The sequence below is a fragment of the Siniperca chuatsi genome, linkage group LG3 (genome assembly GCF_020085105.1).
Source record: "Siniperca chuatsi isolate FFG_IHB_CAS linkage group LG3, ASM2008510v1, whole genome shotgun sequence".
NCBI lineage: Eukaryota > Metazoa > Chordata > Actinopteri > Centrarchiformes > Sinipercidae > Siniperca > Siniperca chuatsi.
In genome coordinates this window covers 22,656,506-22,670,088 of record NC_058044.1, presented here as the reverse complement: position 1 = coordinate 22,670,088, position 13,583 = coordinate 22,656,506, and the positions used below count along the sequence as shown (strand labels likewise).

The 13,583-nt window shown below is 41.8% G+C and overlaps 1 protein-coding gene across 5 annotated transcripts in view; it reads left to right on the top strand.

Moving 5' to 3' along the window:
• Nucleotides 1-13,583, top strand: part of add3a (adducin 3 (gamma) a) — a 115,305-nt gene that overhangs the window by 31,603 nt on the left and 70,119 nt on the right. For 2 of the 5 annotated variants that reach the window (XM_044188913.1, XM_044188905.1), the window contains exon 1: nt 4,973-5,303. The exons of 2 other annotated variants lie outside the window; for them this stretch is intronic. The gene's annotated coding sequence lies outside the window, so the exon portion shown is untranslated. Of the gene's footprint in view, nt 1-4,972; nt 5,304-13,583 lie in introns of those variants that run through there. One more of the 5 variants, XM_044188908.1, reaches the window with a different exon arrangement.

Sequence of the window (13,583 nt, the reverse complement as noted above, 5' to 3'; positions counted from 1 at the left end):
AGGAGGTTGTTTTTATCTAATATCATCATTACTGAATCTGGCAACAAGCAGTGGAAAAGTGCTCTGGAGTGGAGTGGGTGTTGTAAGTAACGATGCTTGGCAGCGAGCTGTGTTTGTCTGGATCTTTCCCTCGCTGTCTCCACTGGAGCCAGGCAGACTTAAAGCCCAGGCCTCCTGTCGACGGGGGACTCTTGCAGCCCCCTCTGATATGTGCGAGATTTTCTTCATGTCTTAACAGCTCCGCACTGGGAGATTAGTTTGAATTTTCAGGTTTTTACGGCCTGTTGTAGGTAGATGACTTTTATGCTTTTGCTAAACCTGACATCACTATTTTTAAGCCGCCAACATGAGTATTTTTTTTCTTTGCAAAGGAGTAATAGGTGTTCAACCTGTAAGGTCAGTTTTAAACAACATGCCTTCATCGCTGTTTAAGAATTGGATCACTCAATTTAAAATGAAGACAAGTTAACCCTGCAAACATGTTCTAACTATCCCATGGTGAAGTTTAAGTCCCTGTCACAGTGTGCATTTTTACCTTAATGAGTACCTCCTGACCTTGTGCTGGACATGGGCTCATTAGCTGAAACATCATGTTTACCTCTGTCACATGGTGTTACAATCAACATGGGGAATTAAAGACAAACCCCCCTCCCCACTGCAAATAGGCCAAGAGTCTCCACACCCCACACTGGGAGGGGAGGTCGCCTCAGGACTCGAGTCGACCGAATTCTGTGAATAAATAAATAAAATTAAATCTGGATGATTAACAAAGCCGAGTGCGTTTGTCAGGTTTAGGTATTCTAACGTATGACATATACCCATGAATTACTTATTAAATGTCATATTTTGTCAACATCTAGGGCTATGAAATAAGAAACCTTATAGAATCTTGAAGGAGTTTTATAAATTATACATAAATAATACATACATACATACAGTTCCACTGTTTTCTCTGAAACCATTACAGGTCTTAGTATCAGCCCATGCTGTTTGTTGCTATATAGGAACTTTATTACTAAGTCAGACACACGCACCATACTCTCCACTGTGGATGCCACATATCCTTTCTGCTTTATCTCTACAGTTTGACAACATATGGCTCTTATTTCTTTAGTCACTGTGATATTGGCCCTCCTGCGTCAACGTCATTCTGCATGCTTTATTTCCAATGCTGGACGCAGGGTAATAGGCCACTGCAAGCCACTTCAGGTGAATCCTAGCACTTCCTCTGGGGTTTTCAGGGGATTTGAACTTGCGTCAGCAGTTACGTTGCTTTGCTATCCTCTCGTGTTTGCTGGGAGTAGAAAGGGTTTATTGACTCTGCATACATAGAGTTGGAATCTGGGCAGAGAAATTATTTTTTTACCCACTTGATCTGATTTTTAGGCACATTTTGTTCTCTTTCAGAAGAGTACATACACTGACAAATAAAAAAAAAAGACAACTATTGTATTGTTGTTTTTTTCTTGTTGATGCCGCAGTTCTGTGGGTATAGCTTTTTCTAACTCTCCAGGCTGTGTACTTAATTGTTTTTGATTAGGAATAGCTACATATTTGTCATGTGGTGGCTGTAGACTCGACAAATGGCAAATTAAAATTGATACAATGTCAAAATGAACATGGCCCAAATTATCAGGGACAAAAACTCTTTCCAGAATAGATCTACATCTAAAAACACTGTTGATGGGGGAAATGATGCCTCCTCAGACACAGTCGGCTGCTCTGAGATCACTTACTTGAATGCTAATATAGCTGATCACACAATACAGCTGCTCAGAGGTTTAACATGCTGCAACCATTCTGTCCTCAGGGGGACATATTTATCCGCCTTAGCGTGGACGTAGTCTCAAAGCTAGAGGTTTCAGTTTCAAGTCCGATCTGCTGCTGTTGGGACCTTCAGCAGCAGGTTGTGTCAATGAAGTACAGCAGCAGGATCATACACATACATGTGGACACACTTCGCTGTCCAGTTGTTGAGTCTGCAGCGCTGAGTTGAGCAGTGTTATGTCCGGATCTATTAATGGAAGGATACTGACAGACAAGCACTTTGCAATTTGATGATTAATAATGTACGAATCTTACTATGGTATGCACAGATCATATGTACACACACAGAATTCCCAACCAGCATAGATTTACAACTTTATACTGACTTTAGAGCTCATCCTGCTCTACTTGAACTATATAATTACCTACCTGTGAGTGCTTATTAACGTATAGTATGCATACACCATCTGATATTTGCAAACTGCACTGCTCCATCTTCCTCCCTCTTCTTCTTAAAGGAGGTATTGTAGAAAGTTACAACTAGTAATCTCACTCATAAATAATCTAGATGTGCATCCCTTTTTAACCCATGGAGACTGCTGGGCCCTGCACATTTCACTCAAATATGTGCTAATGTTAGACCAGGCATCCAGCGCCAGCTATGCTGTGAGAGGCCAGAGGGCGAGGTTTATTCTGGGACAGGTATGCACTGTCTGACAGAGCTGGAGGGAGACCGTAAGAGTGGCTGAGGTGCTGGTTCTTGTGTTTAATGTGCTGTTTAATAAATGCATGTGTGAGGTGTTTTTATATGAAGCATCTTACCATCAATAAGTAAGGTTTATAAGGTCATAAGACAATGCAGGACTATGCAGGTTTGAGATTTTTCTGGAAATATGAGCCATTAGCTGCAACTAACTACAAATTATTCCCGACAACACTGAGGATGCCGTTTATTCCAGTGCAGCTTCAACACACCACAGCCAAATGGTTTCCAGTGTGGGAGATTCACTGCTTTCAGCCCTGACGAGGGAGTGTTCCTCTCGTCCTAGACGTAGTTTGACAAACATAAAACCACACTCACCGCACAAATAAGCAGAGTAAGCAGGGAATCCCTGCCACTTAGTGATTGACAGCTGGGTATAGAGAAGCTTGGCCAGTGTGTCTCCCCATAATCCCCCTCTCTTAGCTTGAATAATTGATTCTGAATTGATTTAGACTCAGCTGGCTCACTTGCTTCTTCTGCCGACTTTGGACAGTTGCATGTATTTTTGCTTCCTATAATTATTGTCTGCTTTTTTTCTGTGCCAGTCAGCAATAAAGCCAAGCTTTTACCCTCCAAAAGGAAGCATCTTTGAAGAAGCAGCAATTAAAAATTCATTTGAGATTTGTTTGTTGCTCTGACTGACCATAAATTACACACACCAACAATTTGCCTTTACATGAGGGAAGTTAAATGTTAGCTGATGCCCATCTTAATTCCTCTAAACGGAGTTCTGAGAAATCTAAGGCCTCTTGGGAAATGATTTTCCTCAATATCAGACTTCTCAATCTCAATCAGTTTGAACCCCACTAATGAAATGATGTCTATACAAATAATGTAATGTGCAGAATGGGCTTATATTTTCTGGTGAGAGTGCACATGCTTAATGCAGAACTGTGTGTTAGGGGACATGGCATGGAAAGAAGGAGGCAAGAAATGTGAAGATGCCTCCTCAGTTGAACTCTGCGTGGATAGCTTAGTCAGTGTGAAGTCAGCGAGTGGGCCTTTCACATGCTAATTTAATGTCATTCCCCTGGCCTCTTTTTATATCACCTCAGTTAACAAATTGACCAATTGTGACAACACTAACACAAATTAACAGTCTGTGTCCTCTTAAATCTGCTCAAACTTTTTGTAGGAAATATCGTCCCCACATTATCCACCAAGGAATAGGTTGACATTTTGGAAAATACACTTATTCGCTTTTTTACCGAGAATTAGAGAAGACTGATACCACTCTTGTCTCTGCACAATAAATATGAAGCTGGAGCCAGCAGCCAGCATAAAGACTGGAAACAGGGGAAACAGCTAACCTGGCTCTGTCTAAAGGTAACAAAACTACACCTTCCAGCACTTGTAGCTCACTAATTAACACATTACATTATGTTTGTTTAATCTGTACAAAAAGTGTAAAGCATTTCACCGTTTTATGGGGCATTATGTGCTCGACTATTTCTACAAGCTAGTGGTTTCCCTCTTTATGCTAAGCTAAGCTAACCGCCTGCTGGCTCTCACTTCATATTTAGCATAAGGGCATGAAAGTGATCAATCTTCTCATCTCATTCTGGGCAAGATAGTGAATAAGCATATTTCCCAAAATGTCTTAACTATACCTTGAAAGGACAGGGCATGGTTTGGCATGCTGAATTATATTCTGAAATATCTAAAAGCACAGAAAAAAGCTCATTAAATATCCAGAGAAGAGATGTTTTATGTAAATCCCCAAATTTCTAAATACCAGCACCTCCCTCCTTTCTTTGTTTTGGTCAAATTCTCCTTTAAACTCTTGTGTGGAAGGAGATTCCTCACATGAGGAGGTTGTTGCTATCAGGGAAAGTGCTGGATGTCTTTTGGAGGAGTAATGGGGAGGGAGGGACCCTTGAGTGGAGGGAAAGTAGGGGAAGGTTCTCTTGTCAAACCTTTCTGAAAGAAATGTTTTGTGCCTCACCAAGGACTTTAAAGTAAGCAATGATGAAAAAGAGGAGAGGAGAAATTTAAATTAAAAGTTTGATCTCAAAAGAAAGGAGGGGGTGGATAAGAAGGTTTAGGGAAGCTGAGAGGGAATGGGAGGAGGAAAAGAATGAAAGTGATGGAGGGAATAAATGCAGTAAGTGTTTTTATTTCTGTAGACTTTTGCTTTTCGTTTCGTTTCGAGTCCTCCCTTTGCCCTCAAGTCTGGGCCAATGAATAAAATATTTTGAAAGAAGGAATGGCAAAAAAATCTTTGAAGGTCTTTTTCACAAAAGATCACTGAAGCACCCTGAGGGGAAAGGACCCTGTTATCTCACTCCTCTGTGTGTGTGTGTGTGTGTGTGTGTGTGTGTGTGTGTGTGTGTGTGTGTGTGTGTGTGTGAATTTGAATCAGCTTTGACCCTCCCCCTTCAACCCCCCCACCGCCATCAGCACCCACTGTTTTCCCCCTCTCTGTATGCTGGCTAGTCCTCTGCAGCTTGTGTAATAGTTAAGTTGTGTTGCTCTCTGCACAGAACCAGATACAGCAGAGCAGCTCCTGCTTCAGTAGGGAAGGGAGAGCTCTTAAGGAAAAAAAGTGAGATACTGTAGGAGGAGCGTGAAGGAAAGAGGGCAGCCGGCGCAACAGTTTTACACTGCGTTCAGCTACAATGGGAGAGGCGTGTTAGAGAGAGAGAGAGAGAGAGAGAGAGAGAGAGAGAGCGAGCAGTACAGGCAGAGGACTCGCTGCAGTGCAGGTGGATCACAACTGTCTGGTGAAGAAGAAGGTTCGGAGGCAACAGTTAAACTTGTGGCTATTCAGCAGGTTCGTAGTGCAGTTTCTTCACAATGCTAGCTGATTGTTGCATAGTTTGTGCTTTTGTGTGTTTTGTGACTGATATAATAGATGCTGTGTTCTCCACCATCAGGGCTGCTATCTGACTGCTGTCTACTCTTTTGCCTCTGTGCAGTTCAGCTGACAGTACCGAGGAAAAGACCATGAATCTGTGATAAACTCATGCATGTTTTCAAGCTTGAAGCCTGGATTTTTATTTTTGTTGGTATCCCATGCACACGAGTTCAGGCTACATGAGAAACTTCTAAGCTGGGAAGAGAATAGGAGACTTTCCGCTTTGGTTGCAGCTTCATGCTAAATGAAACAGCAGAGGCCCCGTTCCCTCCTTTCAGATTGCGAAGTCTTTTACTATGGAGAAGAATAGAGCCGGGAGCTGTGAATGGGCCCGAGATGGCTTTCTGTGTGCAGAAGAGAGGTGCCGCCCTCTCAAGTGTCAGCATGCTTAGTGGGTTGGTAGCTGGGGGAAGGTTTATGTGCTTGTAGTTTATAGAGGGGGCTGGGTTTTCTGCATTGATAGGAGACGAGCTATTACCTGTATTTAGTCCTCCACTTGTTATAACTTTTAAGTGAAGAGTCTTAAAAGTTCATGATTTCTAATGTTTTTTCCCTTCTCATGGCTCCTATCCTGTTCTTTACGCCCTGAGGGAAAGGAGGAGTGATACAGTCAAGTGCTTTAGTTGATCTTTTCAGCGTCTTTTCATAGGTATCTGTTTACAATTGACTGAGCAGTGATAAGGAGCCGTTTGGAGCTGCTCGTTTCTATTTCTGGCTGTTGTTTTCTGGGTGTTCCTATGAAAGGCCGCCTTTCATGGTTGGATTACTGACTGACTGATGGGAAACTCTGTGGTTTGCTTGCTCTTTGCTCATGTTCTTATTTGTTTGCAAGCGACAAATTTGCTGCTTACAGTCGCTTCTCTTTATTCACTTTTACATCACTTCAGGTGTTTTGCATGATCAAGGATTTGCATTCCAGGCCCTGAGGTTATAGAGCATTTTGTACTTGCTTTCTTTTTCTTCTTAAACCTCTACAGAAGAACTATTACAAATGATCTGTACACCATTTCAGCTCAATCCTGTTCCGATTTCAACGTTCAGAATTTTGCCACAGATATTTCCCCTCTGCTGTGCATTTTATCTGCCAGTAAACTGTAATCGTGTTTTGGATTGGCGTGAAATATGAAGGTTTAGGGCCAAGTTGAATCTTGTTTGTGCTGCAATTGTTTTTGAGGTGGGGTAAAATTTCAACCTACATCAAATCTTCCTGCTATAAGACCATCCTACAGTGCAATAAAATAAACCTGTGCACTGAATTGTAATAAGTTAACAGAGATTCAAAATATCAGTGTCATTTCCATCTAGAATTAACACTATATTTACATTTCATAGGCAAAATATGGATATTTGTTCATGAGAAACAGTGCTTTTTTGGGTTGTCTTACTCCCTGTCATCTAACCGTTCCTCCTGACAAGCACAGCTGAAATACTTTCCCAGCCGCTGGCAAATAAAGTCTGATTCACTGTCAAGTTCGTCCTCTCAGTGCTGAAATAATGAAGTCTGATGGATTCACACCAGTGACACAGACACCTGCGTCCATGGTGCTGCCTCCTGAAGGCAGTGACCTCCTCACACATTGTACACACACTTTTCTCCTCTGTTGTTTCATCACTTTTCCTGTTGTCTTCACCAAGGTACACACTGATTTAAACTAGAGGTCCTCTGAGAATGTTACTGATTATAGCAGTCTAATAATAGGATAGCACAATGCTAAAAGAATGTGGAAGATTTCATATAAAACATTCAAATTTATTGGTTGAATGTATTAGCAAGTTGGATCTTGCTGAAAAGTAGATTACAGTCACATTATAGATTGCTGTTTCAAAGATTCCACTTTGCAGAAGTGGTTTGGAATTAGATGTTGACACACTAACTGACTTTCTACATACTTTCTACTGCTCACACTGCCTCAAATGGTCATTTCAAGTGCAATTTCAGTTGCTGATAGTCTTGCTTTGCAGATGCTTTACCAAAGTGAAGTATATTCTGCCTTGAGATTCAACTCTGTCTGTAGAGGAGATGTATACTCTGCGTACACATCCTGCTTCCATGACACTCGCAGCCATGGTGATGGCCTCAGTCCTCTCATGAATCCTGAAATGTCTAATCAAATATTTGTCCAGAGTTCTTTTGCAGAGAAGTAATAAAACAGGACCCTTGCAACAGGCTTTGTTTGGTCTTCATCTTTTGGCCATTCTCTGAGGTTTTCTTATTGTTTCAGGAATGACTTGTGTGCTGGGCCCCTGAAGAAAATATTGCTGCTTCAGGCCAAATGATTTGCAGTCATGCTGGCCTTGATTTCCTCTCCCGAGGCATTTGTGTATCCATCTGAATTTAACACCACATGCCTGCTCTCGGGTCAAGGTTTTGAGATATATCTTTGTGGTAAATGAAGACAGATTTCTCACTGTTACATGTGACTTATTGCACTTCAACCTTGGACATGTAGTTCAATAACATTTTAAAAGTAGCCAAGAGAAGTTACTTTCTCCCCATGCTGAGGCCGAGGAGGTGAACACTGAGTGCTGCAATGGTGAAGTATTGTCCTGGTGTCTCAATCAACCTCAGTGACCCAAGCACCTCTTCAGTTCCGCTCCTTATGTTTCCACTTTAGGAGAGATGATAGACCATGTATGTGTGTGTGTGTGTGTGTGTGTGTGTGTGTATGTGTGCGTGTGTTAGTGAATGAGTGTGTGTGTTTTACAAAGAGACAGGAAGGGGTTGTCTTATCGTCCAAGAAATGGGTGTTACTCTTCTTTCTAACTTGTAAATCACTGGTTTATGTAATGGGGCTGTGTGTTTGTGTGTGTGTGTGTGTGTGTTAAATAGCTTGGCTAGCCTGCCTTCGATTATGTCATACAGCATGGTTTCCAGCTGTCCGAGTCTGCTGCATTTAATTTTGTTTTCAAGAAAGTCATCCCCAACCGCAGTGTGTGTGTGTGTGTGTATGTATGTCGTTTATGTGTCTGTGTTAGTGTAAACTATATATGTGTATGTATATATGTACGTTTTAAATTTGTGCTTAATTGTATAAAAGTGCACACTCAATAAACGCTGTGGAGCGTCACCTGTTGGCCCACTGAGTGAAGAAATCATTGCTGTCAGTTTCTGGCTGATGAAAGCTCTGAACCTTTTTTTTTTTTTGGTTCTGTTTTGATGATTGTAATTTGGATCTGATTGAACACTGCCATCCAGTTCTAAGTTAAACCAAATGTATTTGGGCTGGGTTCCACTGAGGGGCTTAGATGTGAGCTTTGACAAAGGACTGTACACATTTCAGCTTTAATGCAGGTGCACACACAGGGCCCCAAACTCATTGTGATCAGGTTTCTTTTCAGAAAGCAAAGTAAGAACATACCATCTTTGAACCAGTAATGCCAAAATGGACGATTTATTACAGTCAAGGTAATTTCATTTAGTAAACACTGAGGTCTTTTAAAGTTTGATATTCCCGTGGATAAGGCTAACTGATCCTCAATTTCCTCCAGACTTAAATTCATATCTAGTGTTTTGTTGACATAGGCTGATTGGCTCATTGTTGTCCTCTCCCACAGATGGTTTAACCATGTTACTGTCATGTTACTTAATCAGATTCTAGGAAATGCCTCAAAAAACAAAGAGGGACTGTGGTTGAATTGTTGTTTGATTTACTGAGGACCAGTACTCTTTCTGCCGTTAATGTTGGATTCATGTCTGAGAGGGCAGTGAGACTGGATTTTTGCCAGAGAGAGAAACTGTACTCACTATATCCATTGTATGTTCCTCTGGATAATAATATCAGTTAAATGGCTAAATGTCTGGCACTGTCTTGCTCTCACTGTTTGCCCAGCAGTGGTTAATCCTTTCTAACCCCAGGCTCCCAGTCGGCCTTGACCGCAGTGAGTTGAGGCTTGTAGGGTGTCAAACTTCTCCCAACGCTTTTTAAAGACTGCTCTGGCCAGGTCAGAGTTCATGGGAAAGCTTTGCTGAACCTGTCTTCACCAAGTGGGAGGACCTGCTGACATGTTTCTCTCATGGCTTGTCACTAAAATTGGATCTCACATGTTTTTGTACAACAAGAAGAGAGAATCTACAGTATATGCACCTGTTAGACTTATTGTAGGTGCTCAATAAAGTGTTAATGTAGTTTCTGACCCAATAAATGTTACTCTGACAATCGAGATCAGTTACTGAATGCTGCAAGACACTATGAGTAAAGGTTTCCAGCGAATGAAATATTGGGCAGTATTCACCAAAACCACCAGATGACTCAGGCCTTGGGGACACGGTGCAACAGGACATTTCTCCCCCACAGTTATGACCAACCTTTACTTTCCATTATTCTTAAGTTCCTTTTGGGCTCATGTCATTCACTTTGGTTTATCCCCATCTGCAAATGTCACTTCTTTACTGTAGGCTCATTTACTGTGCTCGGTCGTAAGACCTAAAGTTGTACTTCAACTTTGACCTGTGATACCTGTTGAACATTTTTATTTGAAGATATGGCATGGTGTTTTCATCTGATAAGGACAGTCTCCCTTTTGTCAAGGACAGCTCCCCTCCCTGTCTTGGCAGTGGTAATAGCAGACTGGTGCTGAGTTACAGGGACTATAATGTGTCTTACATCAATTCAGCTGTTCGAATGGAGGAATTTCAATTTTTTTGTTCGTATGAAACTGACATCAGCCTTTTTATTAGCATTAGTTAGGAATGCTGATGCAACCTATTCGAGTAAGAAACCACCACTCAGCATCAAACTGAAGCCATTCTTGGTTTTTCGGTAGCTGTGGTAAGTGGGGAAAATAGGTAACAAACTGTATGAAAGGTGTTTTATGAGTTTTTTTTATTGTAAAGTTTAATGCCCCATTAACTTTCACTATAATTGCTAACAAATGCAATGTAATAAGTGCTAATTTCTCAATTCCCTGGGATAAAGTCTTCAATAGCAGACTTCTGAAATCCTACATTCTACTTCGTAAGGAAAAATGAAAGAAAAGGGGAAGCCTGTACTTTGAGCACTGAGATGAAAGTGAGAATTTTAAAGAAAAGGGAAAAAGTTTTATTTATCTGTAGGGATTTGCAACTCTGTGTGTTGTGATGTGTGGCAGGTTGAGGGATTGTAAAAGGAGGAGTGGAGCACACAGGAAGGAGGATATTTCTTTACTCTTCCTAGCCTTGTCACTTTCGACATAACTAAGAATCATACCAACCAACCAGCACAAACACATGAAAAAACTTGCAGTACATCTCTGAGATACACTGCAAAACCATACAGAACTTTGTTTTTTAAAGTCCAAAAACAATGACTTCATCCTTTTGTGGGAAGCCTTTCTGCCCTGGCAAATATTGACTCTGGTGGTGAGGATGCTGAGCACACAGCCTCCCAATTTCCCCTTAAATCTTTCTCTTCCTTTCTTTTTTCTTTCTATCATTTCTTTCGTCCTTCCCTCCCTCCTTCTTAAACAAAACCTGGAAGTCATTTATGAAGTCAGGATGGGGTTTCTCCTGTCCAGAAGTGGATATTTGAGCAGAGCTTAGTGAGGAGGGACTCCAGTTTCACGTCCCACACCTCCCTTCAAGGGAATTGCATCAGACTGAAGCTGAAGATCTCAGTGCTGGAACAAGCTGTGGTTTGATGTGTGGCTATAACCAAACCTAGTTACTAAAGCAGATACTGTTTACCACAGTCACAGTCATTTTAACAATCAGTCTCCCCCACCAAGTGCAAACAGGTGCTGGAATGTGTGTCATGGCATAGATACATTGTGTAAGATAGGCATGTGAGGTGAAATCAGGAACACAAACTGAATTAGACCTTGGAGATGGCTAATTTGTACTGTCATTGTACTTTCTCATCCTGATCAGGTGTACTGGACAATATGCTATTTTGATACATCTATGCTCTTTGTGGTGGTCTGTACCTTTTGTGTTTTAAAAGAGCGAATGTAAATGGCTAAAATGAGGGAAATAGATAGAAGAAATATATCAACTGTCAGGCTATTATAAAAGAGCTAAGATGTTTTACCATTCAGATACACAAAACAGGAACAGACAAATCTCTTGATTGTGTTGAGCCATAAAGCTCTAACATTACAAGTTTAGGGGACTTCTGTGGGTCCACTCCCCAAGGCCTGTTAATCATTGTGGGCTTGAAGTTAGAGAACACAGCACGGATTCCTTGTGCATGAGAGAGGATGGGGTCCAAAGAGGGAAAGGAGGGGAGAAACTTAATCTGCAAGTGTGTGAGCCTCCTGGGTTTGTGCAAGACAGAGTGACATATCAATTTCAAGGGTCAAGGGTTGCAACCCTGTAGATGAAACGAGTAGAAGTGCGGATTGAGAAGTAGGGTGGGAGGTTGAACAAGCCACATGTACAGAAAAAGACCAGTTTGGGATACATGAGCAAGCGAGTTGGGAGTGTGAGTAGGTGGGAGGAGATGTTATTAACCTCTGTTGTTTTCCCCTTGTATTGTCATTTCCTCTGCAGCTGGTCCCGGGTTGAGAGGGAAAGAAAAACACAACTGAGGAGATCAGAAATCTAAACAGTGGTCCTGCCAGTGGGCTGGGTGTTCCCCACCGTTGACACATCTGTAATAAAACACATTGTCTGGTTTTGTAATGGGCTTCTAATGAAGGTGAAGAGAAGGCCAGGCAGGAGAAAAATGCACAGTCGTAATGCAGCCCTTATGTTAAAAACTGATATTAATGGACGAGATGGACAAACAATCTACAGATTCATTAGAAATCATATTAAAAAGTTGGTGGGTCAGGAATTAGATCACCATAGTCTACAATGGACTGTTTACATCTGAACTATTTTATGCATGAACTGGTTCTTCTCTTGTTTCTCTATTTCTTAAATAGGTCTCAATATTTAGTGTGAAAAAAGTAACTCTTTATGTATTGCCCTGCCTTGGCCCTCGACAGAGATCTCCATTAACCCCTCGACTACTCTCATGTCAGGTCACTGGAGTTTAACCTGACAGTCTTTGGGTCACGGCCTCATAAAAATACACTCCCAACAAGGGTGTTCCACCTGACAGCGAGCCTCTTTTGGACCTCAATCACTGCAGATTCATGAATAGTCATGTGTGCACTTAAATACACCAGAGACCTCTAGCACTGGGGAGTTAAGAGTTACTTTCGCCAAACTTTCATATGGTTGGAATACCCACTGCATGTCATACTCTACGCAACTGTGAGCAGAGTTCCTGTTGCTTCACAATAAAAGCCTTCTACTAGTTTGCCAGTGGAAACCTTTTAATGAAGTTCACAGAAGCTTACTTCTAAAATGTCTAAAACCCCCTTTCCGATGTCTGAATCAGGGGGCGTGGTGTACCAACAATCCGACAAGCATGCCCTCTTCGAGTAGTGATTGGCCATCTGTGCGAAGGTGAGAAAGTAAGGCAGGGTTTAAACCACTCTCTCAAGCTCTTTTTTTCATTCTTCACACAACTACTTCCGTCACTTTTGGTGAGTACACCTAAATTCAACACCATGAATGTCTTCAAGAAGAAACTACCCAAAGTGTGCACCCCATTTGTATGATTCATTACATTGAGATTATAAAGACACGCAAAAGACACAGAATTTTTGGAGAGAGATTGATGAGGCAGAGAGGTGCAACCAAAGGGAGGCTATGATGGCAGGCTTTTTGCCCCATCTCTGAGTGTGGCTCTTCTGATCAGCTATTAACACTTTTACCTTAGAACGAGGTCAGACGACACGTTATACAAACCTACTTGTTTCAAGCAAACTGAACCCTTTACCATTAAAGTTAAAGTGCGCATGCGCCACCATGCATGCTGCCTGTTGCCGTTGCGCCGTCTCGTCGTCTTACTTTTTCCAACTTTAGCTTTCCTTTTTTTAATAAAACTTGAGTAACTTTTGTGTAAGTGTATTTTAAACTACGCTCTTTATGAAAAGGAGAGTAGAGAGTGTTTGGGTTTTTTTTTTCTTTTCGCCGTGACTTCTCCTGCTACTTGGTCAGGGCACCACTGCAGAACAGCTGTTTGGCTGCATTGTCTACACCAGGGAACAGCTGATCACGCTGAAGATGAGCGGCATGGCGCCCAGGACAATCAATGTCCCCACTGAGATCTGGTGGAGGACACACCGAGGATACAGAGGTGGAAGCGGCGAGGGAAGAGAGAGGGGTCCAGACAAAAGAGACTTAAGAACAAAAGATTTAAGCCATGTCTGCCTTCTCTCATCATG